Consider the following 24,301-nt stretch of genomic DNA (forward strand, 5'->3'; position numbering starts at 1 on the left):
GAGGCCAGCCTGGTCTACAAAGTGAGTTCCAGGACAGCCAAGGCTATACAGAGAAACCCTGTCTCGAAAAACCAAAATAAATAAATAAATAAATAAATAAAGAATACAATTCAGCTAACTACAAAGTAGAAGGAAATAGAAGAAGTCAGTCCGTTCATGGAATAAAATATACATGTAAAACTCAGAAAAAAATCTATGTAGAAATAAACAAACAATTGCCCAATATTCTCTAGTTTAAAATTATAAATGAAAGCTGCATATTAGGATATCAAAATTGATACCATCTGACATAACCTCACCATTACATTCATTAGAAAACATTTTCAGAGTCAAGTTTAAATTACATAATACCAACAGAACTTTAACTCCAAAGTTTGTTATTTATGTTTGATAAAAAATTTAGAATTTGTTCTTTAAAAACAGTATTACAAGTTTAATCTTATATTTATTCTAGTATAAACTAACACTACTTTATAAGATCAAAATAAAAAATAAAGTCAATTACCAATGTGGTGGCTTTTAGTGAAAATAACCAGTATAGGCTCATGCATTGGAACATTTGGGAAGATTAGGGAATTTTGGCTTTTTTGATGAAGATGGGTCAGTGGAGGTGAGCTTCTATATTTCTAAAGCCTATCATTCACAATTAGTTTTGCTCTCCCTCTCTCCCTCCTTATGTCCCAACCCCCTTCTTTGTTGTTGTCTCAAAGTGTAAATTTTAAGCTACAACTCCAGCACTTTGCTTTTATGCTAGCTGCCTGCCATGAAGATCAAACCTCTGAAACTGTAAATAAGCTCTTGATTGACTAAATTCTTTCCTTTATTAATCACCTTTATTAATTCCTCATGGTACATTGTTGTGGTAATAAAAAGGTGACCAAGGCAACTAAGAAAAAAATAATGTCAATTTTATTTCTCTATGACTACACATAAAATGTGGATTTGCTTAACAGACTTCAAGATAAGCAAATATAGACACATGCCACTTTCTATTTCTCCAGAATCTCTTGTCTCTCTGCATTATAATTATGCATATTCTCTCCTGTCAATAATAAGCCAGGAATTGACACCAGGCCTTTTGAGTGAAGTGACATAAATGAGGTATAGTTATATCTAAGGAGACAATGAATTTATTCTATACATACTGGATCCTTACTCACAATATTCCATGACCTGGGTTAAACTTCAGGGATAAAGTGTTCCGGATATACACAGAAGTTCTCTTTTTTACCTATGACTAGATATAGTCTATGAAAACGTATATCTCTGATATCAGCCAAAAACGTGATTTACTATGAACAAACCGTATTAGGTTTCTCAATGTGTATTCTTAAACAATGCTACCCTAAATAAAATTGCCATATTCTAGACTACTTTTTGTTTCAATTTTATGGTACTTCATTGGATTTTTTCACGTACTTACAATGCAATATGAGTATAATTCTGTATTTTGAAGTTTAAGCCAAAGTGACAATAAATTTTAAATTACCTTTCTAGTTGTCCTCTCATCAACAATGTATATATTAAGCCATTAAAATATGAGAGTGATAGTAAATATGTTAATTGTGTAAATAAGTATATTATTAGAATAACTTTGCTAATTTTTGTACAGAAGTGAGAACTGATTATAATTTTACAAAAGATTTTCAGTTAAAGACAAAGAGACAAAAAAAAAAAAAAACAAAAACCCCAAACCACATTTTGATTTGTAACATGATATTCTATTTAAAACTCTAAAATAAAGCAAAAGCCAAAGGCCTAAATATTTTATTGTCATGGACAGAGAGTAATACAGACAGAGGAGGTCATTTCAGTAAGGAAAACTTTGTAAAGATCATATTTGCAAAACATTCAAAGGGTGTCAGGAACAAATAACTAAGTTGTCACAAAATGAAAATGGAAGGCCTACCTGGGTGTGAGGGAGTGGAATGAACTGGAGTGTGATTTTTAAGTGGGAAATGCATGCCTCCATCTTCAGCTGATTAGTATAAACTTTTATTAAAGTGAGGTCTGAGAAACAGAATCAGTTTTGATCAAATCAGGTTCCAAAGTACTCAATCTGTGTGACTCAAATGGGCAAATAGCTGAATTAATCATTTATAAGACCATGAATGGATAATTGGCAGGACTGTGTTTAATTAACCCTCTCCTTCCCATCTGTGATCTCTTCTTCCTCCTCCTCCACATCTTCCTCCTCCTCCTTCTCCTTCCTCCTTTTTCTTATCCTCCTCTTATTCTTTCTCCTCCTCCCATCCTCTTCCTTCTCCTTTCCTTTCTTCTTCATTTTTAAGTGACAAATGAAACTTCTTATTCAAAACCACAGTCTAGTCAGTAATGTGTTCATGACTAAAAAATGGATTTTAAAGATTAATCCAGTCACAGGGCTATACCAAAATTTCATTTCGTCTTAAGGAAGATAGATCTATGTTTTGTGATAATAATCCCTCCATTGCTTAAATTCTAGGTCAAGTGTGATGTATTCTGTCTCTATTTCACAGTTAGTATGTTAATTTCTACTACAGATCTGTGTTCTTCTCTTTTTCTTGGAAACAAAGCTAAACAAAAACAACTCTGTAAAAGTAAATGGTCTTAGAATCACATCAATGATATGAGCAGCGTATTTGAAACACTATCATCATTTGTTATTTAGCAGTTGATACATTTTGAAACCCCAAATCTCAGGCTTCTCTTATTTACATGGAGCATCTAAATCACTCATCCTACCGACGAGGCAAACCCTGATGTTTAGAGATTAAGGTTTGAAACATGATTATAAGGCCTTTTAACTGGTTTCATACATGATTATAAGACCTTTGATAAAATACACACCTTCCCTCATTACCACTTCTTCCCATACCAAAAAGGAACAAATTGTCAATACCATCACTAAGAGTGGAAGTTCACGTGTCCCTTCATCATCCATGTTTGGATATTGTATGACTTGATCCTGCTCAGTGTATTTGTGTAGTCACACTGGCTATGAGTTTGTGTGTGCAACAGTGTTGACATGTCAGCCAAATGCTGATTCCTACACTCTATAAATATAGTCTATGCAGCCTTCTGTTTTTCTGTTTTTCTGGGGGGTTTTATAGATTTTCTACTCAACGGTCTATAAGATAATTTCACTTTATTTTATCCATATGTGTTTCTTTGTCATTATTACTATGTGTGTTTTTTACTGGCGTGAACAAGCAAAAATTTCTTAAGAATTTCCCTCAATTTTATTTATTAATTTGCAAATAACAACTCTCTGTGTACACTTTCAGTAATTTCTTGGAAGATCTTTGGTAATATACAAATTGATCAAACAAAAGAAATCAACTAAAATGGAGAACAAAGCTATCTTCTGTATTATTCTAGTAAATGTCTATCAGCTGTCTTTCAGAACCAATTAATGAAAAATGCTGTCAACAAGGCTTCCTTTATGCCAGCAACATGATGTTTATCTAACTCTGAAAATTCATAAAAACTTGATAGTGCTTCTTCCAGGTGTGGTCTTCAATTGCCCTCTAATTACAAAAGTGGCAATTTGAAAAGTTCAGGTAGATATTTATGCAGAATTTGACATGTTTTTCTCTAGTATCATTGCGGGAATAGAATGAATAAAGAGAAATGTTCATTGAAAACTGACTGTATTTCAATACTCTGACATGCACTTCAACCAATACTTCTACATTATTTAATGATACAGAAATATAAGGAAAAAGAATGTTCTGTAAATGAGGAAAATTCAGTGAGAGTTCTTATGTTGTTTTATCCATAATCCATAATAAATATGAGAACTAGCACTTCATTGGAGATATTCTAGTATAAAAGTAAGCAATCTTATTTGTTAGATAGTTTTTGGCCTTGTGAAAAAAGAAAGATTAGATTTCATTAATTTTTTATGCTTTTAGATTACAAACCATTACATCATTTTCATGTCACATCCCTCTCTCCAAACTCTCTCAAATACTCCTACTCACAGCTTCCCTATTTCAAATTCATGGCTTTTTGTCTTTAATTGTTACATATACATATAAATACATTATACACAATTATGTATATTAAATATATAAATATAACCCAATCACACAGTATAATGTTACCTGTAGGTACATGTTTGAGAGCTAGTCATTTTACTTCAGATAACCAGTGTTTTTCTCACTGGGGAAGAGTATTTGTCCTGCTCTTAGCTTTCCTTAATTGCCTGATTTCTCTTTCTTGGTTTAGACATTGTGAGCTTACCCCTATCTTTCCATCAGTTCTTCCACTATGAACCCTGACATCTAGGTACGAGATTTGTATTGTATATGTATCCTTTAGAATTGGAACCAGAGCAATGCATTTTGAGCAGTTATGGTTTTCTGTAATGGTCTCCATTTGTTGCAAAGACAAATTTCCTTGTAGAAGAATAAGGACAAAATTTATCAGTGGATATAACATTTATAATTCAGTTAGAAATTTTGTTAATTTAGTAGAGTGGTGATTGTAATTTCTCTTCTGCATTCCATGATTCCACTCACCATGGGTATTGCCTAGATTTATAGCACCAGTTATGATTTCCCACTCATGGCACTTTGTTGAACTATTGTGGTTGTTTGAATATGCTTATCCCAGGCAGTAGCACTATTTGGATATGTAGCCTTGTTGGAGTATGTATGGCCTTGCTGGAGGAAGTTTGTCACTGTGAAGATAGACTTTAAGGCCCTCATCCTAGCTGCCTGGAAGACAATCTTTTCCTAGAGGCCTTCAGATGAAGGTGTAGAACTATTAGCTCCTCCTTTACCATGCCTGCCTGGATGATGCCATGTTCCTGCCTTGATGAAAATGGACTGAACCTGTAAACCTGTAAGCCAGCCCAAATAAACTTTGTCATTCATAAGTATTGTCTTTGTGATGGTGTCTGTTCATAGCAATGAAAACCCTAAGCGAGCTATATTTTTGTATAATGCTGAAAATCTTGATTAACTGAAAGAATAGATTACTGGTGCCAAAAATTGCTGAATTACATTTCATATAGTTTTTTACAGAATCAACTGATTACATTTCATGTAGGTTTTATAGAATGAACTTTATGATTGATGTATTCTTGGGGAATTGGAGGTATACTATTTTATTCAAAGACATGTTTGAAATCTATAATAAAATAATCATACGTAAAGCATCAGATTTAGTTTCAACAATTTTAATTTATCATTATTTTAGGTTATTTCTTAAAATAAAGCATTGGAGAATGAGTTGGTTGAACCAGAATGGCCCCAATAGGCTCTTATAATTGAATGCTTAGCCATCAGGGAGTGGAACTTTTAAAAGTATTAGAAAAATTAAGAGCTGAGGGCTTGTTAGGAAGCTTACCACAAGGTGTAGGCTTTGAGGTTTCAAACGTTTAAGCCAGGCTCAGTGACTGTGCTGCTGCTGATTGAAGATTGGGATGTAGAACTCCTGGCTACTTCTCTGCATCATATCTGCCTGCATGCCTGCGATCCTCCCTCCCCCACCCACCACCATGATAATGTACTAAACCTCTGAAGTGTAAGGAAACCTCCCATTAAATGCTTTCTCCTATAAGAATCGCGGTGGTTGTGGTTTCTTCTCACAGCATTACAATGGTGACTAAGGCAGAAAAATAAAAATGTTGTGTTGATTCATTCATAAATCTATGCATTTTTATCCATAAAATTATATATAGCATATATATAAATATAAACATATATAAAATAATTACTATTAGATATACTCATATATACTATTATATATACACATATATATTTATTTGTGTACAAGTGTATTATAACAAACACAGAGAGATAAAACTTTATTCAAGAATAAAATATCTCGGTTCAGGGAAGTTCAGATCATGGACATATCTGAAATGTCAAGTGTGTATAGTAAGAACTGATCCCTGAATATCAATGCCACACACAGGCTGACTCCTGTGCTATAGATAAAGGCACCAAGAGGACAGTTAGTCTTGTCAAAAGAGTTTCTGCCCTAAGGCGCTCTCAGTGAGATGATACCCTCTGATCTCACATTACTTTTAGCCTTACATCTTAGAAATTTTTATGTAAAGGGTATCAGGAGGGAAATCCATCAGAATCTCTTTGATATCTTCATAATAACCAAGGTCCCAGAAAGCTGGAACCTGTGAAATTTATTCTACTTCTCGTTATATAGAAGAAAATAAACTCAGAACATGCCCAAAGTAATATTAGATAGTATTTTACCATGCTAACCTTCCCTCCATGGACTTCCTGTGCATTTATAAATGGATTTAATAAATGCTTTTTGAAGTCTGTAATCAAATATTACTTTAAGAGTAATGGCAAATAATATTTTTAAATTAAAAACAATAATAAAATTCTGTGACATTTTCCCATTACTTTTATTACTTAAAATCTAAACATATGTATGTTGCTCACAAAAAAAGTTCAGAGTTTAAAAGCTCTCCTCCAATTAGTACCAGTACTACCCAAATATGAAGGGTAGAGTACACTTCAAGTGCATGCTCAGTGAACCTTACCTCCGGGTACCCTAGTACATGTATTTTGCACCTTGCAGATGGATTATCCACTTATTCAGGAATGTCTTTTCACATTGAGATTTTCTCAAATTAACATTATTGATAATTTTTCCTAAAGAANATAGGTTTTTCTTTTGAATCTTTTTAGCAGTAAAATTTCTTTTACCATGGTACATGGTCACTCTGTGAAAGAATGTTCTAGAATTCACTGAATTATCCCCCATTATCTACGTTTTTCCAACAATGTCTGGGTACAGTGATGTTCATTCCTATGTGTAGTACCAAATATGAAACTGTACAGTGATCTTCTTATAGTTTTGTTTCTTCAATTGAAAACAGTCCTTGTAGGAAGAGATACAAAAGTCTGATCCAAAACTTATTATAAATACTGATCATTTGGTTCTTTCTTGGAACATTGAAATCACAATTACTATTAGTATTAATAGTTTGCAATTATCACAAAACAACCATAATCTGGGCATCATTTTCTGTAATCCATTTATGTCCCCCTGATACACTTCATTCTTGGGTCAGTAAATCTCCCTATGTAAGAGTTGAGTAAGCAAATACAAAAAAATTCATGTCGTCTGCCTAGTTACATATACAGTCAGGCAAATTCAGATGGACTAATTGTGGCTTCAGAGCCTAATTTCTTTTCATAACCTTTTAAGCTTCTAAATTATGTCTTTAATTATAGTCATCAAATTTTATCTACTTAATATTAGATTTTTGTTTGTTACAATGTTAGCATAAAGCATGATGATATATCACATTGTATCCTTATAATTTGTTCTAAATGACATTCTTCCATTTGAAATTTAATTTAACCTATTTATCTTTGAAACAATTTTAATTATATAAAGATTTTATTGTTATCTATAAATTGTAGATAAGAATAATCTGATAATTGAACAAACTAATAGTGAATTTTGCTAAAGAAGAGAAATAAGAGTTATTTGTCTCTATCAAGTGTTCCATCTTTTAAAATGGTAAGTTCAATAGCAAATGCACTATAGGGTGAGGCAAGAGTAGGTGGGTGGGTGCAGGAGCTCCCTCCTAGAGTCAAAGGGGAGGAAGAATGGGATGGGGGGTTTGTGGAGGGGCGACTGGGAAAGAGGACAACATTTGAAATGTAAATAAATAAAATAATCAATAAAAAGAAATAATAGCTGAGCTACCATGTACCATGGTACAAGAAATTTTATTGTTGAAGTGATTTAAAAGAAAGATAAACTTATGTTCTTTGGGGAAAAAAAAGTCAATAGTGTTTATTTGAGATAGTCTCAGTATGAAAAGCCTCACAAAAGGGAAGTTTAAATTTGTGTTCCTGTAACAAGCATGCATACCAGTGTAAACAAATAAGGCACGCTAAATTGAGTAACTTAATGGATAAAAATTGGAAATAGGAAATCAATATTTATGTTGAAAGGATAGAGTGTGGGTTAGTCAAAACTGTAAGGGTGTCAGGAAGAATCATTGATGGTCTGATCAAAGGTATGGAAGAAAGATGGTTAATAGGACAAGGGGGGTTGTGGACCTGTTTAGAAGTAATTCTTTGGGGCGATTCTTATCTTCATTATCGGGATATCAGCAGTCCAGTCTAATAGCAAACACCAACATGAATCAGTACTGGTTGCTCTATTCATCAGAAACTACAAGGCTCTGCCAAATCTTCAGAGTCAGTAGAAGCAGCAACAAGCAGCTGGAATGGTGCACTTTTCTCCATGAAATCAAGACAAGCGGAGATCAGTGAAGTGTTGCAAGGCATAGCAATGTAAGAATGTCCCCCTCACTGTTTGTGGGATTCAACTATTCTTCCATACAGCACATGCCCTTTGAAACATCTGCTCCACCAAAACATCACAAGTCTCCTTTAGCAAAGCAAGCTCTTAAAGGCAGCTTTCAGATAAACATCACATGACACAGCTGAATTTCCAAAGATATCAGAATTTCCACTTCAATTGTCATTTTTCATGAATCATGGATTAATAAATTTGCATCCCCCATAACTAAATAGACATTTAACAATAAGATTGGATAAATGTAAGATTGACTGAAAGTGCTTCCACATTATGTTCTGTAATTTTATTAAAACTTCCTGAAGAATAGTTGTGCAGTACTAAAAGAGACTCTGTTTTTTTTTTTTTTATTCTAGGTGCTTGTGTATATCTTTCTCTGTGTTTCTGTGTGTGTGTCTGTGTGTGTACATTTGCATGTTCATGATCATGTACAGATCTTTGTTTGGTTTTCTCATTTTTATTTTTTGTGGTTTTTGATTCAGAATCTTGCCATGAAGCCTGAACTTTCTGTATTGGCCACATATGCTTCAAACTTATAGTGCCTGGCCTTTTCTTTCTTTCTTCTTTTTCTTTTGGACCTTAGTTTTCACACACACACACACACACACACACACACACACGGCATATATATTTTCGTGAGAGAGAAAGAGAACATGAAACTAGGTAAAGAGGGAGGTGGGCAGGATTTGGAGGAGCAAGTATTTTAATGGTTCTTACTGGGGGCACACATGTTACAGTGGCTACATGTCAGTGGACATGTTTTATAGTTTATAGACCGTCTCTTCTGCCTGTGGAATCTGTCTGTTGAACTCAGGTCATTAACTTCTGAGTAGAAAGCACTTTTGTTCCTTGAGCCATATAGTCTGTGTACACTCTATAGTTATATCAGAAATTACCAACTCATTGAGCAAATACTACAAATACCCTATAACAATTGATCTGTTTTAACCAGTGCAGAAGTTATGAGACAGGTGCCTCTAATAGCATACTTTCTTTGTAGATTCATATATCTACTTATTTATTTCCAAACAAGAATGGCATCCTCTTTTATATCTATCTCTGTAAGCACAGTAGAAGTTTTCTTTATATCATCCAGGTGTTGTGAAATGCGTTATATCATTAAATTTATTTCAGTAGCAAAGAAGCTATAGGCACTGTTGAAAACTTCAACTTTCTGTGATGTTTCATCACAGTTATGCTGCTTGTCTGTAATTTTTGTTGCTATTGTGTTGTTTGGTCTTGTTTTATAACGTTTCTTAAAAACTCCCTATGGACTCAAACTTAAAAGAAAAGCTCATCAATTAAAATGTGACCCTATGCTGATTGTCAATCACTCCATTATTGATACTCTAATAAATTAACACTGATTTAGTGGTGAAAACTCTACTTACTGATCTAGAAGTCAGAAACCTGGAATGAGTTCATTTGGTAAAGGTCAGTGATTTTTCTTAGAGGATCTGAGGAGATAGTCGTTCTTATATTATACTCCTTTTCCTTCCTAGTGAATTCAAATAGCAGAAGTTTGCATTCTTTAGCCTCTTTGCTTGTGGGAACTTTCTTGATCTTTTTAGTGCTGAAAGGTCTTTTCTTGGAATTACATCACGTTCTTCTTCAACTTTAATATACAGTCCCCTACCAAATTCTTATATTAAGGTACTTACTTTAGTTACATATGCCAACTCTTCTTGTCATATTGAGTATTACTCATAGAATTTAGGGCATAGAAAATACACAGAGAGGAAACAATGATTCAGTGTACCACATATTGCAGGTATTGTTGCATAATAACTGAAATAGTCATATCTGACCATTGTCATTGCTTTCAGGGTATGAGAAAAGGGTAAAATTATTGTGCGATCACAACCATTTTGGTTACACTGCTGCCTGCTATGGGCAGCATGAATCCTGGATAGAAAGAATGTACAAAGAGAATTAGTCCATTTCCTGCCACCATCTACACAATTTATAAATACAAATAGAACCTGGGCTTATGCCTACTATCCAAGGACAAGCCTCCATCAAAGAAGATTGGGCAATGCTGTCATTGAACTCAGTGAAAATAGAAACTCATCTAGGAGAGTCTATTTTATTGTGATATAATGAAGAAGTGGCTGGAGCACAGAATTAAATGCAGGCCCTGAATGTCATATGCAAACAATGAAACTTGATAAGGCAAGGTAAGAGTGAAAATATTTCCTTGAAGAGATGTGTGACTGGGGAGTAATTTACATTTTGAAACATGAGAGAGAAAACTCAATTAGCTATATGTTGTTAATCTCTCAATAGCTGCTGCTTAAAACAGTTTTGACCTATCAATTACTACCATGGACTGGAAAACGAAAATGGGAGTGCATTGTATAATGAGATGAGGTTTTAATGTTTTATGCTATGTTTAACTCCAGCAGTCAGTTTTTGTGGGGAAGAGCAGTGAAACTTGATTTTACTGAGTTAAATTACATTTTAAGAGTAGCCTTCACTTACCAAATTTAATCAAGATTTATTTTTATTGAAGACAAGAAATTAGAAAGAACAAAGATGTTCGTTGACTTTATTGCTCTGCTCTGAAGAAATAAAACATGTTAATTAAACCATTCCTTCTTGTGTGTCTAGGCAAGCATACAGGACTTTACTTTGTAGTACAGAAGTCACTTCAGGGATATCTTTTGGTGTTTGGAGTTAACAAATGAAGGTATATTATTTTGCTTGTATTTCAATGAAGATAGAAAGTAAGCATTCATTATTTTATGAACTTAATATAATATTGAAGATTAAAAGAATTGCCACTTAACTTAAACATATCACACCAAAATAACAAAGGCATTTGTAGTACTATGCTTTTGAGAAGCACTATTTTGAATTATTAAAGTTTTAATAAAAATAACAAAGTATAAGGAATATAGAAGTTCCAAATGAGAACCCTTGCCCTCAAAAGAGATAATACTCTTAGTAGCCAAATAATTTTTTATAAGTACAATAATGTTATTCTTCTGAAGGCAATAAATATATAGAACACTTGCCTTGTTTTATCAATATTGCTTGTCTTAATATAACAATATTGCAATCCAGAGACTGTGTCTCATTATAAGATCTTTTATTGTCACTTCATTCCATGCCATCTTTATCAAGTCAATGAAGGGTGTCCACAGGTGATTTTCTTTAAAGGAATTCCTTGCAAAATTATGACCCAGGCTAAATCCATATTTGATAATATACACCACAATATACATCAGTTTTGATTATACATACTATGTGTTGTGTTGAGCTGGATTCTACAATTTTGATTTTCTGAAATAGATAAACTCTAGTCCATCGTATTTAGTGTAAAATTTCCAAACATTTTTGTTCTTGGAATACCTCACCATAATGTCCCATGACATTCCACAGAACTCTTTGCAAAGATCTTACTTGAGAATTTTGTTGTAACCTTCTCTCCATATGGCATCCTTTCTGAGTTGCCTGACCTTCTGAGAAGTTAATTACTTCTACCAGATGCTGGATTCCAGTGGCCAGAATGTGGATTTGGAGAAGAACTGGTGAGTCTGGACTGCACACTTCCTTGTTGGGTTTTGCATGTGCCCTCCATGGCTACTTTCCTATTTGTTCTCTTTTTATTTGTTAGCCAAAAACGCTACTCCAGGTGATTAGAGAAAGAATTGTTTACAATGATCATACCATTCTCTCTGATTTAGACATGGTATTTTTTAAATCATCTTGTAAGCTGATGGTGAAAATGCATATTCAAAAATAATTACCCTCAATTATGTTTGCTCTGAACTTTTTGTTGATTAAAAGCAAATGAGAATGCATTTAAAATAAGAGCCACTAATAGTATTTACTAGGACAAAATAGTTTGTAATCTGAAAGCATGTAACATTTTAAGATAGGCAAATGACACTTTAATATAAAAATATAATTCTTATAAAGATGCAGAAGTTCAAAAATCCCATCAAATGTCAGAATACCAGAAGCAATGAGAAACCAAATCTAAAGGAAACTATACAAGGTAAACAGAAGTAAATTTAAGATTATGAAAATGATCAAAATGGTTAATATTTTAACATATTTCACACAAAAGAATTAAAGCTTTGCAAATGATTGGTTAACAGAATTGAATAAATGGAAGAGAAGGTGTTCAGCACTTAGCTCACCAGTTCATCCATACTTGGGAGTGCTTTTTCCTTTCTTGGTAAGCCACCTATATATTTTTCATTCCTAACTTAAAAGCTACCAAGATTTTCTCTATCTCTCCTCCTAGCAGCTTCTGGGAATTTCACCAAACATGTACTCGTTTTCTCATACATACTGTTAAAATTGTCCTTAAGAAAAAAGACAGAAAAGCAAACAAACAAACAAACAACAAAAACAGGATATGGGGTTCAGCAGATGGCTTAGTAAGTTTGAGCACTCACTACTAAAGCATGAGGACCTGGGTTTGCATTCATAGCCCCCACCTGAAAAACTACACATGATCACATTCCCTTTACCCGAGTTTTGGAAAGGAAGAAGCCCATGTAGGAACTCATTAAAAAGCTAGCCTAACCAATAGAAAAGTCATCAGGTCCAATAAGAGAGCCTGTCATTAAAAAATATCTATGAAAGAAATAGAAGCCATTGACACTGTCTTCTAACCTTTAAATGCCTTTGCACACACAGATAAGTGCATCCATGGACCAACATGCATGCAGTAAACAAACATTCATGCAACACACATGGATACACACACACACACACACACACACTCACACACACTCATAAAACATACTTGTACACACAAAAGAAATAAAGGTATAATGCTCGTTGAACCAGATTAACTTATTATTGACCTAAAAATCTTTATTTCAGCTTTTTAGAAGAACAGTTTTTTGAATTCAAATACCTATCTTCCTGTGTTCTAATGGTAAAAGGAAAAGCTCATTATCTTTACAAGTTCTGTTCCAGTTTGTATTAAATATAGCATACCTTGAACAAACTGATTATAGAAAGGAATAATTTTAACTACATGGAAGAATCACACAAATAAAAACAGAGTAGTAAACATTAATTTTAAAAACTTAAACATAATATAGAGAACTTGATTAATTCCTAAGATATAAATTTACCCTAGAAAATATGGATCTCCTTATATAAAAACAAAAAGCAGATCACTCAATCAAACCAAGGTGATTTTAGTTAAAGCAGAAACTATTAAAGAAACTTCTTTGAGACACAGTATCTATAAGCTCTTAAGGCAATATCTTTTTTATAATCAGTTGATTTATGTGTTTCCATGCCAAATGCTGCCTGCCCCTTGTCCATCCTTCATATAACCCTCCTCCCTCTCAGCTCTGCTTCTGAGCATCAAATCTGTGCAAGATTAGCTTCATCATTGCTTGCTGAGACAGGACAACGCAGCCCTCTGCTATATATGTGCCTGGGCCTTGGACGAGACCCTGAGTGCTCTTTGGTTGGTAGCTCTGTCTCTGAGGCCTCCCAGAAGTCCAGGTTAGTTGATACTATTAATCCTCTTATAGGGTTCCCGTACCCTCCAAGGCCTACAATTCTTTCCCCAACTCTTCCCTTAGAGTCTCCAACTTCCATCCAATACTTCATTATGGGTACCTGCATCTGTACTGGGTAGATCCTCTCAGAGAGCAATTATGCTAGGCTTCTGTCGGTATAATGGAGCATAAAGCATATTGGAGTATCATAATTGTGTCAGGGATTGGTGCTTGCCCAAGTTGGGCCGATTATTTGTCCCTTCCCTCTGTCTCTGCTCTATCTTTTGAGTTAAAGGTTTTGTGAGTGTGTTAGTGTCCTTATCCCTCTACTTGGGGCCCCGGCTCACTATAGAAGGTGACTGTTCAAGTTCCGTTTCCCCACTGTTAGGCATCTAGGCTAAGGTCACCTGAATTGACTCCTGGGAACCTTCCCAACCCAAGCTCTCAAAGTTTGCCATCCCCGCCATGTCACAACTCTTCCAGCAAGGCCACACCTTCAAATAGTGCCACTCCCTAGGCCAAGTATGCTGAAACCACCACAGGAGATAACATGTGTACTCATAAAAGCTAATATGTTGACATTCTTGGTTTATTGTGACTAATTCATAAACTGTTGCTACTTTTATAGGAATACCAAGTCAGGGGGAATAATTTTGTAATGTTACTCTTTTACCTCAATTTCACAATTTCGAAATGACACTGAGGTGAAAAGACACTGCAGAAACTCAGTTCTATCGTCTGTATTTGTAGTGATACTATTAACCTTTCTCCCTGAAACTGTTTGCTTTTTTATGCTTCCTGTCTACAATGTTAAAAATGATTGGAAGTTTCCAGAATTATAAGCCTAGCAAACACATTTCTCCAAATTGTTTTACTTTAGAGTTTCAAGAAACCACATTGGGGAACAAAACAGAAAGGAACAAAGATTGGTTTTTGGCTTTTAAAACCCTTCGCTTTTACTGCTCAATAGGGAATCAACAATGGGCATTTGATTTGCTGGAGGCAATCGTGAAATCAGCTTCCCTGTTTTAGTTCATATTGTCTTTTGTTTTTATTGGATAACTGTTGAATAGCTGTAGAGTCTCTTCTCTTAGGGACCCTTCTGCACCTACTGATGTCCTCATTGCACTTACACATTTCACCAATGTGATAGGAAATTCATTTACTCAGTTTTTGAGAGGAATCCAGTGATACAGGTAAATCTGTAGTATGGAACAAAAGAGAAAGAGAAGCACAGAGAAGGATTTATTGTAGTGAGTAGCTATTTCATCCTACTGCTAATCTGGTAGTAGACATAGTGACATATCTCTGCGAAGTTTGTACTCTTTCAGAGATTCTGGTTTGTTGGGGGAAAAAAATGATTCAATAACAGATATTTAACTTCACAAGAAAGAAGATGACTCTGTGAATGATGTCTTTGCCCACAGAATATGAATATTCTGTAATACACCTTGCTCAAAAAACAAATGTTAAACTTTACTAGGAACAAATGAGAGCAACAAGATACTGCAAATATACAGATTAACTGTGGCAAAAAAAAAAACAGAGGAAACAGGAAGCAAAGAGGAGAACCTTGTAGTGAGATTTCATACTAAGAGATGATTTACATGGTAGCTGCTTCAATACACATGACTTTGACTTACTGGTTTGCCGAAGACAACCTTAAAACATTTCTTTCTCTATTGTAAGTTTCCTAGAAATTTGCCGCATTCATAAACTCTCTTGTGGTAAGAAAGCCAACAGATTCATGCAAAGTTTCACATGATATAATAATCTTGCTCATTCTCTGGCAATTTACCTAGTTAGCAACCAGCGTCAGTCTTCAGTGTAACCATGTTGACAGAGCTTTCTTTGGAAAAGTAATATCCTTCAGTCCAGTCAAATGTTGGAAACTGAGACTAAGGAGAAATGTGAAAATATCTCTTATGAAGCCTTATTTAAACTTCAGTTTTCTGTAGGGTTCACTGTCTGTTGCAAATGGAATTTTCCTTAACAAGAATTAAAATCTATTACACTTGTCTGCAGGTATAGTCACAAATATTTATAGATTATTACTTTTCAGAATTATGCTGCTTTTGTAAATTAGTGTTGTATATTTAACAAAATAACCAGGATTTCATTAGCATTGAATAGTTAGTTAGGTTTCCTGTACCTGGCATGATTTCCCCCTTGATAAGTGGATTTTAAGTCAATTTAGAGAGGTGGTGTTCACTGAAATATATGTGTGTCATATCTTTACCCTTACAGATATTTATTCTATGATGATCAAGTGGTTCTTAGGTGTTATTGCTGGATAGGACTATTGGTTGCTTCACTCGTTTGGAAGCTTGCATGGCACCTTCAAATACACTGAAAGCTAATCTGCAGGGACAGGACATTCAAGTCAGGACTGTCTCACTGGTTTCAGAGACATTTTTTGAAGTGCATAGTGTCTTAGCAATAGGGATTTATTTGCCTTCCACCACTGGAGAGTAGCCAAAAGCAACAATAATAGGATATACGTTTTAGGAGTCTCTTGGATAGCCTGGACTTTGGCCCTTCTTCAAAAGAGAGGAGCTAAACATTGATCACTGGTGTCTGGGTGTCCCCAAAGGATGATAAATTGAGTAAGAGCACGGAATGATTAAAATCAGTCCAATTAGAAGGCTGCAGAGATATGTTATAAGCTGTCTATTTGAACAGGAAGTGTTCCATTCAGTCCTTTAACTGAGTAGAAGAATATGACAATGACTAAGGTAACATAGAAAAGCTTTAGCATGGCTAATAGATAGCAAAGCCTGAAACCAAGAGAACCCCCCCACATACTCTGCTGGTGAACTCTGGGGCAGATCACATAACTAAAGCACCATTAGACTGAGATGGAGAGAGGAAGACATAGGTCTATGGGACTTGGTTTGAGACACATGAAAAGAGGAAGTAGACCTGAGAGACTGTTGGAAATTCTATGAACAACTCTACTTAGACTGAAACTGGATAGGGTGAGAGAAGGACCATTTCTACAGGTCCACAATATGACTCTCGGTATGCTTTTTTAAAATTATACATAATACTTTCCATTGTTACTTTGTGTTGCATGCTAAACATTTCTTTCTGTTGAGTCAGGGTTCTTCTAATTACAAGATGAAACTCTAAGATTCCATTTGTAAATATGATTCATAGAAAAGATTTAAGACTTCCTGGTAGTGCTTTCTTTCCTTAATGTTGAATTCTGCAAATGTGTGATCTGCTAGAGCAGATATGACCTTCAAGAATCATTGGCAAATTCTCATGGCCAGTTGGTAAAGGTTTCCAGACAGATGGTCCCTGCCCTCACTACAATTTTCTACAGTTCTGTCTGAAAGCACTGCTCATATTGGAGACTCTAGAGACCTGTTATGGTCAGGATACATGAAAGTGCAATTGTTGGGAAGCAAGGGGCTTTCCTGTGGAGTCTCCTGCAACTAAAAGTGAGTAACCTGCATTCAAGTGCACCAGATTTGGAGCAATTAAGATAGGACTTTCCTTTTTTTAATCATCTCAGGTAGGCACTGATGCCAAGAACATCTTATGATTATTAGCACCTTATTCTACCAGTGTGTGGGGGCTCCAAGTTGAGAGTTTATAAACTGTTCAGGTTCTGATATTGTCTGCTACATTTCCTTTTGTCATAGGTTTTATTTGGGAGGGGTTGTTTGTTTGTTTGTTTGGCAATGTCAGTTTTGTATACAAATAAATGTTTTGTTTTGTTTTCTCCAAGGATGAAAAGAGCAGAGGAAGTAGGCATGGAATAGTACCTGTGGTATGCTATTTCTTGCTGAGATTCTATTGTGTGGGAAGGTATGTCTTCCCACACAAAAGATAAAAGCAAACCAAAACAATCATTCTAACTAATCTCTTCTGGAAAATGATTGTCACTGATACAAATTGAGGAAAATGGAAATAACATTGGGAAAAACCATAATCCTTTTTTTTAAAGACAAAAATGAGGAATTGGTTACACACAAAATCTATAAGAGCAATGAAGTTCAAGGAAGAGCACATGTTTTCGATTTATCGTGGAAACAGATAGTCCTCTCCCGCTAAATCAATGAAGCCCACTTTTTGTCTTGTTCTGGCTTACTAAGCCCTAGTATATAGAAAACTAATTTTCATAACATTTAAAATTGTATCCTATGGTAATCCGCTGGAAAACTATCATATCAAGAATGAAACCCCATTATGTACACAAAGAAGGTGGTGCCCTTGGAAAGGACTGGGGCCTCTTCCAGCTACCAGCTGTTCTGGGTACAGTTTCTCTGCTATTATTTGTGGTCACACCAATTTATCTGATTTTTATTACTAGATTTTCAAAAATTTAGATAAAATCAGTCTCAACAATAGGAAGACATATGCGCACATTTAATCAGCACCCAATGAAATGCATAGCAAGGATGTACTGGGATATTACGAGCAACTCTACTCTAATCCAAAGGGTTATGGAAAATACTATCTGAGAGTTTCTTGGTCACATCTGTTCATATTTCTTCCTGTCTTCTGAGATGTGAGTAACCTGCTGATTTGTGTACTTGTCAGAAAGCTGGTTGTCATAGGCTGTTCAGGATTTACTGGCCACCTTCTTGAATCAAAGATAGTTTTTCCTCTAAGACTATTCTGTATATTGAACCAACAGGTCAAAGTCTAGGTCCTTAAATGTTAATCTACACTATTTTCACATGTTAAAGACGTAGTTTCTTTTTAGAACTTTTAGTTCTTCAGTGGCATGCTTTGATTCTCTGGTGAACTTTAACTAGAGGATAAACTTAAAAACAACAAAACCAACAACACAACAAAAAACTTGGTTGATAATCACTTACTGAATACCAGAGGCATTTTAGCAGCATTCATTATTTAATTTAAAAACTCTTCTATGAGGCCATTTTTTTTAAAGAGAATAGGAAAAAGAGGCTCTAAAGTGTGAGGGGCATGGTAAACTGAGATTATGACTCATAGGAATATCAGAGAAGCTACAACAATGAAGTCTCATCAACATAGCAATCTAAAACTCCTCAACAACACAGCAATGGGCAAGTTAACATGCAAGGGAAAAGCTCACAGAGCCTCAACCCTTGACAAAGAATATGGGCAAGTGAGAAACGTTGAGAGTAGAAGAAATGTTTAACTCCAGGAAAGAGGCGCACTGGTTAGTTTTCAATATCAAGTAGTCACCCTTAGATCATATACATACAAGTAACATATGGACTAAGTAGATTATATTTTATATATATATATATATATATATATATATATATATATATATATGAATTTTAGAGAAGACTTTATGGGAGGGATTTGAGGGAAGAAAATTAAATTAAAGGGGGAATGATGTAACTATATTCTAATTTTTAAATAATATGTAATTACTTCAAAAACCTCTGCAAAAGCTGTGCAAGTACAGGTAATCATTTTTATCAGTGGTCAATTACTTTGGGTGGGCTGTCAGCAACAGATATTCAGAAAAGAGCAGCAGTTAGGAGATTAGCCGAATTCTCTGTTTCCTCACTCAAATTCTTGCCCTACCCTACCATTTGAATTCAAATTTAAAAATGAAAGAATATAGCCAGGCGTGGTGGCGCACGCCTTTAATCCCAGCACTTGGGAGGCAGAGGCAGGCAGATTTCTGAGTTCGAGACCAGCCTGATCTACAAAGTGATTTCCAGGACAGCCAGGGCTATACAGAGAAACCCTGTCTCGAAAAAGAAAAAAAGAAAAAAACAAAAAAACATAAAAACAAAAAACAAAACAAAACAAAACAAAAAACAAACAAACAAACAAAAAACGGAAAGAAAGAATATATCATCCTGAGTGCCTGAGTGAGGTAACCCGGACCAAAAGACATGCAAGTTTTGTCCTCACTGATAAGTACATTTTAGCCAAAAGTTCAGAATACTCATAATATAACTCGCAGACTATATGAAGCTTAAAAAGAAGGAAGGCCCAAGTGTAGATACCCAAAACTCACTTTTAAGGGGAAGAAAATAATCAGGGAAGGCAGAGGGAGAGAGGAAACTGGGTAAGAGGGTTTCAGGGACCAGGTTGAGAAAACCCAGGCATCCTACATCCCGGGCATCCCGAAGCCCAGGCATTTTTACAGCATGCAGCTGGGAGCCATATAGTTCTTTATCAGGAGCCCTTTCCCCTCTCTCTGCAAGGCCATTTCGTGGGAATCAGCAAGACTCCAACCCTAAACAAACATCAAGGACTGTTACGAGAGTCTTCCAGTATTCCAGAGCTGCCCGAAACTGTCATCTTGGGCTGATAGGAGGACCGGAGCTTCGAGATAAGCCGCCCAGTGCCCAGTGTTCCGGAGCAGTGACGTCAAGGACCTGAGTTGAATCACTGAAAGTTTCGGACTTGTGGACTGAAAGCTGCCCCCATCCGTCCTTCACTACTTCCTTTCAATGACTCCTAACCCCTCTCTGTATACTATTTAACTTGAGCCTTTTCACCCAGTAAATGAGACTATGACAAATATGCATGGTCTCCGTCTCTTCCTTTATCCCATTCCTCTCTAGGTTTGGAATCCCCCTCGAGGACCATGGAATAACTTATGTCCCGCGAGACGGGATAAGAGGGGAGCGGGGTTAGGGGAAAATCAAAAGCAGGATCAAGTATGGGAAGAGATATTGGGAACACCCAGAGGGCCAGGAGAATAAATAAGAGTATGTAGCAGTGAGGGTTAGGATCTAGGGGGACCCTCTAGAAAGTCCCAGAGATGTGGGATGTGAGAGCCAACCAGGACTCAATGGGGGCCGCATTAGCCTAAATGCACAACAGTGAAGAGACAGAACTGGAAGAGACCACCTCCAGTAGATAGACATAGCCCCCAGTTGAGGCAGGGAGCTGTCCATCCATCTTCAAAAATTTTAACTCAGCATTGTTCCTGTCTAAAGGAAATGGAGAGACAAAAATTAAGTAGAGTCTGAAAGAAAGGCCACACAGTTACAGGCCCAACTTGTTATTCATCCCATGTGCACATACCAAATCCTGACATTTGTACTGAGGACATATTATGCATGCAGACAGGAGCCTGACAAGGCAGCCCTTAGAGAGACTCTACCAGCAACTGATTGAGACAAATGCTGATACTTTCAGCCAACCATTTTATTGAGGTTGGGACCAATTTAAGAGTTAGAGGAAGGACTGAAGCAGCTGAAGAGGATTGCAATCGCATAGGAAGAAAAACAGTGTTAACTAACCTGGACCACTCAGAGCTCCCAGATACTAAGCCAAAAACCAGTGGCATACATGGGCTGGTTCGGGACCCAGGGCACAAGAGTAGTAGAGGACTGACTTGTATGGCCTCAGTAGGAGAGGATACACATAATCCTGTGGAAACTTGATGTCGCAGGGAAGAGAGATGCTGGTGGGAGCAAGGTAGGGTGGGTGGCCAGGTGGGGGAGCATCCTCTGAAAGGTGGGGGGAGGGGCTGAAGAACTCCGAGTGGGTGACCTGGAAGGGGGGCAAATTTTGGAATGTAAATAAATAAAATAATTTAATTTTAAAAAAGCCAAAATGAAAGAAAAAAATCAGAATAGTAGAAGACAGGGAACACTCAGAATTATCAATAACTGACTCTTGTTCCCTGGGCATCAATAAAAGTTAAATGATGATGTGAAAAAAAAAGGGTTTATAACTTTTATAAAATGCCCAAGATATATTGCTACATCACATCACCTGTATTCTACTTACAAATTTTTTGATACATGACAATGTTACTTGGCATAATTCTGCAAATATGGTGTGAAGAGAATAAGCTCCTGTACTTTTCCCTACCATCATATACAGACATAAAAATTCTGCACACATCTGTGAAAGCAGAGGCTTTCTAGAGAAGTTTAAGGCCATAGGGATTAGAGAGTGACATAAGAAAAGGAAGAATGAGAGCAGTGTTTTCCCAAATTCCCAAAGGTCTTGGAGCTTGCAGTGGGGGAAAAGGGAATCTTCTAAAAACAGCTGGGGTAAGGAAGAATCACTGAAGCCTGGCTGACTTACATCTCCGCAGAATGCCATTTAGGGGTGGTTATGAGTGACAGCGAAAGCCATCTCACATCTCTTTTGATGTCACTTTTCAATTCTTGGATAGCAGTTCAGTAAGATTCACTCTCGAAGGAATTCATTGCATTTGCATCATTGACTGGAGATTATCTGAACAGCAAGAGCAAGCTATAAACAGTGGCCTTTAACAAGGTGTCACTTCATGGGCTTTTTTTTTTTTCCCCTTTACAGCCCAAAGCATCAGTAAAAGTAGACTCCAATAAGAGAAAGAAGAAAATAATACCTAAAAAAAAGCAAGAAATGCCATCACTCCAACACCAATTTCCAAGGTAGAGAGATGTAAAAATGAAAGAGCATGCTCTGACTCCGTGCATTTCAAATTCTGAGACTAAGCCTGCTGTTCAACTGCTGCTTAAAGAAAGCAGAGGATAGAGCATTTGAATTTCAACTAGAAGCTTAAAGAGGGAGCACTCTGAAATTAATAACAGGAAATAAATATGGGTGCTTAGAAAATTATATAATAGTTCAAATAATGATTTTTGTTCAGTATGGAATAAATACTCCACATTATTGAGTTGGATGTAAATTAAATCTAAAGACAAAAACCAAATAATAAGTATGAACAAAATCACTTGTACTTAAACTCATTTAGTTCACTATCTGTCATGTTTTATAATCTCAGAGAACATCAAATGAAGAAGTACAGCACAACCACTCACTCACACATAATGCTGTGCTCAACAGTTTACAGGAAAATACTGAGAACAAAGGAATATGTACCCATTATAAAAATTGCATTATTAATTGAAGTTTTCTTTGTTTTGATTCTCTCAAGATGATATTGCAAATTTGAGAGTCAAACATAAGATATACCTGTAGAAAAGTTGAGATTTTTTTTTTCATTCAAAGTATAGGAAAGAAAATAAGTAAGAACTTTTTTTTTTTAAATAAGTGAAACTCAATTCAACTAGGACAATGTGTAGACCCAGGAATTGGATTATTCTTCCAATGTCTCTTATCAGCAGTTAGTGACAGATTCTAGGGAGAATTATGAGGTAGTTTTCCAGAATTTCTAGCTGCAGTGGTATACAAAGTCAGGTTAAAGCCTTAGGCATGCCACTAAAACTGGAACACCTTGTTTTAAAATAATCACTGACAGACCCTGGGTGGGGTCCTAATAACTGTTGTCCATAACCATCCATAACACTCACACTACTGTGTGTCAAGATAATTTTCTTCTGTCCTCTAATGTTTGCAGGACTGTGGTTAATGAACTGTCACAGCTTCTGTTCTCTACACAAACTAGAGCCACCTGGGATGCGTGAACTTCAGTTGAGAGATTTCCTCCATCAAATTAACCTGAGGCATTTTCTTGATTGCTGATTGATGGAAGTGCACCTAGCCCACTGTGGGCAGTGCCAACCCTGTCCATGAATTCCTGAGTTAGACCAAACACATAGCTAAACATGAGCCTACAGGAAGCAAAATTCCTCTATGGTCTCAGCTTCAGTTTCTGCCTCCAGGTTACTGCTTTGATAAGTTGTAAGATGAAATAAATCCACTTCTCTCTAAGATGCACTTTTGGTCACAATGTCACATCTAAGGGTAGCAAATTAGAACAAAAACTTTTCTTAAAATGTAACAAACAAATGTGAAAAAACAAACAAAATATCCTAATACAGAAAGATGACTATGATGTCCTCATGTCTTTCTTCTCAACTAATGCCAAGCATCCATGAGTTTTTCCCTAGATTTTAATCAAACACAAACAGCAGTTTGTAGCATTACTGCTGTATGAAATTCCTGTAGTGTTAAATCTCATTTTTTGAAAAAAAAAAAAATGAGGCACTTTCTTTAGTCAAAACATCTTGTGTGCAATGGATAACTCTAGTTTGTAAATTGGATAATGAATTTTTATTTTCTGTTCTGTTTGTTAACATATTTCTGGCCACCTACCGTATAGATTCATTAATTTGTAAAAATGAAAGATTTCACTCACTGACACTCTATCCATTGTTTCTAAGAATATGACATTTTACTAACCAGTCATTGACCAATGAGGTCAGGGAGTCTCTTATCAGTTTTCTTAGTACCAAAATTGTATCTAACTCTTTTTGAATGGTCAGTTTTCAAAGAATGATCTATTCCTTGTAAAGTCTATTCCAGAAGACCACAAGGCCCACCTATGAAAGGCACAGTTTTCACTGGCTTTTCAGAAATGTGAAGTCCTTCTCTTCAGTATGTTTCTTAGAGTCATCTTGGAAACCAAATCAATTTGGTAGTCACTCTTCATGAATAAATATACACCAGTTTATTACTAATTCCTTTCTTGTGTCCCAAGGTAATCCTACCACAAGTCAGTTAAATTCTCTTTAAAATCTAGATTTTTGTCTTTTTTTTCTTTTATTTCTTTTTTTTTTTTTTAATGTTAAAGAGACCCTCAACAGATCATATGCTTGCATCTAGGTGACATCATGAAGGTATTAATAATAAAGTTTTAAAACAAAAAG

This window comes from Mus pahari, chromosome 8 (genome assembly GCF_900095145.1).
Source record: "Mus pahari chromosome 8, PAHARI_EIJ_v1.1, whole genome shotgun sequence".
In the NCBI taxonomy this organism is placed as follows: domain Eukaryota; kingdom Metazoa; phylum Chordata; class Mammalia; order Rodentia; family Muridae; genus Mus; species Mus pahari.